Below are 2813 nucleotides of genomic sequence, written 5' to 3' on the forward strand. Positions count from 1 at the left end.
CTCGAAATACGCCAACCCAACATCTACCTTTGGAGACACCTGTAATGCTCCTTTATAATCACCCAGTTACGTTGTGACGTTTGGTAGCACCCAAAGTGTTCCTCCGGCAAACGGGAGTTGCATAATCTCATAGTCATAGGAACATGTATAAGTCATGAAGAAAAGCAATAGCAACATACTAAACGATCGGGTGCTAAGCTAATGGAATGGGTCATGTCAATCAGATCATTCAACTAATGATGTGACCTCGTTAATCATATAACAACTTATTGTTCATGGTTAGGAAACATAACCATCTTTGATTAACGAGCTAGTCAAGTAGAGGCATACTAGTGACACTTTGTTTGTCTATGTATTCACACATGTATTATGTTTCCGGTTAATACAATTCTAGCATGAATAATAAACATTTATCATGATTATAAGGAAATAAATAATAACTTTATTATTGCCTCTAGGGCATATTTCCTTCAGTCTCCCACTTGCACTAGAGTCAATAATCTAGATTACACTGTAATGATTCTAACACCCATGGAGCCTTGGTGCTGATCATGTTTTGCTCGTGGAAGAGGCTTAGTCAACGGGTCTGCAACATTCAGATCCATATGTATCTTGCAAATCTCTATGTCTCCCACCTGGACTAGATCCCGGATGGAATTGAAGCGTCTCTTGATGTGTTTGGTCCTTTTGTGAAATCTGGATTCCTTTGCCAAGGCAATTGCACCAGTATTGTCACAAAAGATTTTCATTGGACCCGATGCACTAGGTATGACACCTAGATCGGATATGAACTCCTTCATCCAGACTCCTTCGTTCACTGCTTCCGAAGCAGCTATGTACTCCGCTTCACATGTAGATCCCGCTACGACGCTTTGTTTAGAACTGCTCCAACTGACAGCTCCACCGTTTAATGTAAACACGTATCCGGTTTGCGATTTAGAATCGTCCGGATCAGTGTCAAAGCTTGCATCAATATAACCTTTTACGGTGAGCTCTTTGTCACCTCCATATACGAGAAACATATCCTTAGTCCTTTTCAGGTATTTCAGGATGTTCTTGACCGCTGTCCAGTGATCCACTCCTGGATTACTTTGGTACCTCCCTGCTAAACTTATAGCAAGGCACACATCAGGTCTGGTACACAGCATTGCATACATGATAGAGCCTATGGCTGATGCATAGGGAACATCTTTCATATTCTCTCTATCTTCTGCAGTGGTCAGGAATTGAGTCTTACTCAACTTCACACCTTGTAACACAGGCAAGAATCCTTTCTTTGCTTGATCCATTTTGAATTTCTTCAAAATCTTGTCAAGGTATGTGCTTTGTGAAAGTCCAATTAAGCGTCTTGATCTATCTCTATAGATCTTAATGCCTAATATGTAAGCAGCTTCACCGAGGTCTTTCATTGAAAAACTTTTATTCAAGTATCCTTTTATGCTATCCAGAAATTCTATATCATTTCCAATCAGCAATATGTCATCCACATATAATATTAGAAATGCTACAGAGCTCCCACTCACTTTCTTATAAATACAGGCTTCTCCGAAAGTCTGTATAAAACCAAATGCTTTGATCACACTATCAAAGCATTTATTCCAACTCCGAGAGGCTTGCACCAGTCCATAAATGGATCGCTGGAGCTTGCACACTTTGTTAGCTCCCTTTGGATCGACAAAACCTTCCGGTTGCATCATATACAACTCTTCTTCCAGAAATCCATTCAGGAATGCAGTTTTGACATCCATCTGCCAAATTTCATAATCATAAAATGCGGCAATCGCTAACATGATTCGGACGGACTTAAGCATCGCTACGGGTGAGAAGGTCTCATCGTAGTCAATCCCTTGAACTTGTCGAAAACCTTTTGCGATAAGTCGAGCTTTGTAGACAGTAACATTACCATCAGCGTCAGTCTTCTTCTTAAAGATCCATTTATTCTCAATTGCTTGTCGATCATCGGGCAAGTCAACCAAAGTCCATACTTTGTTCTCATACATGGATCCCATCTCAGATTTCATGGCTTCAAGCCACTTTGCTGAATCTGGGCTCACCATCGCTTCTTCATAGTTCGTAGGTTCATCATGATCTAGTAGCATGACTTCCAGAACTGGATTACCGTACCACTCTGGTGCGGATCTTACTCTGGTTGATCTACGAGGTTCAGTAGTATCTTGTTCTGAAGTTTCATGATCATTATCATTAGCTTCCTCACTTATTGGTGTAGGTGTCACAGAAACAGTTTTCTGTGATGTACTACTTTCCAACAAGGGAGCAGGTATAGTTACCTCGTCAAGTTCTACTTTTCTCCCACTCACTTCTTTCGAGAGAAACTCCTTCTCAAGAAAGTTTCCGAATTTAGCAACAAAAGTCTTGCCTTCGGATCTGTGATAGAAGGTGTATCCAATAGTTTCCTTTGGATATCCTATGAAGACACATTTCTCCGATTTGGGTTCGAGCTTATCAGGTTGAAGCTTTTTCACATAAGCATCGCAGCCCCAAACTTTCAGAAACGACAACTTTGGTTTCTTGCCAAACCATAGTTCATAAGGCGTCGTCTCAACGGATTTTGATGGTGCCCTGTTTAACGTGAATGCGGCCGTCTCTAGAGCGTATCCCCAAAATGATAGCGGTAAATCAGTAAGAGACATCATAGATCGCACCATATCTAGTAAAGTACGATTACGACGTTCGGACACACCATTACGCTGTGGTGTTCCGGGTGGCGTGAGTTGCGAAACTATTCCACAGTTTTTCAAATGTACACCAAACTCATAACTCAAATATTCTCCTCCATGATCAGATCGTAGAAA

Source organism: Triticum urartu, unplaced genomic scaffold (assembly GCF_003073215.2).
Source record: "Triticum urartu cultivar G1812 unplaced genomic scaffold, Tu2.1 TuUngrouped_contig_717, whole genome shotgun sequence".
Classification (NCBI taxonomy): Eukaryota; Viridiplantae; Streptophyta; class Magnoliopsida; order Poales; family Poaceae; genus Triticum; species Triticum urartu.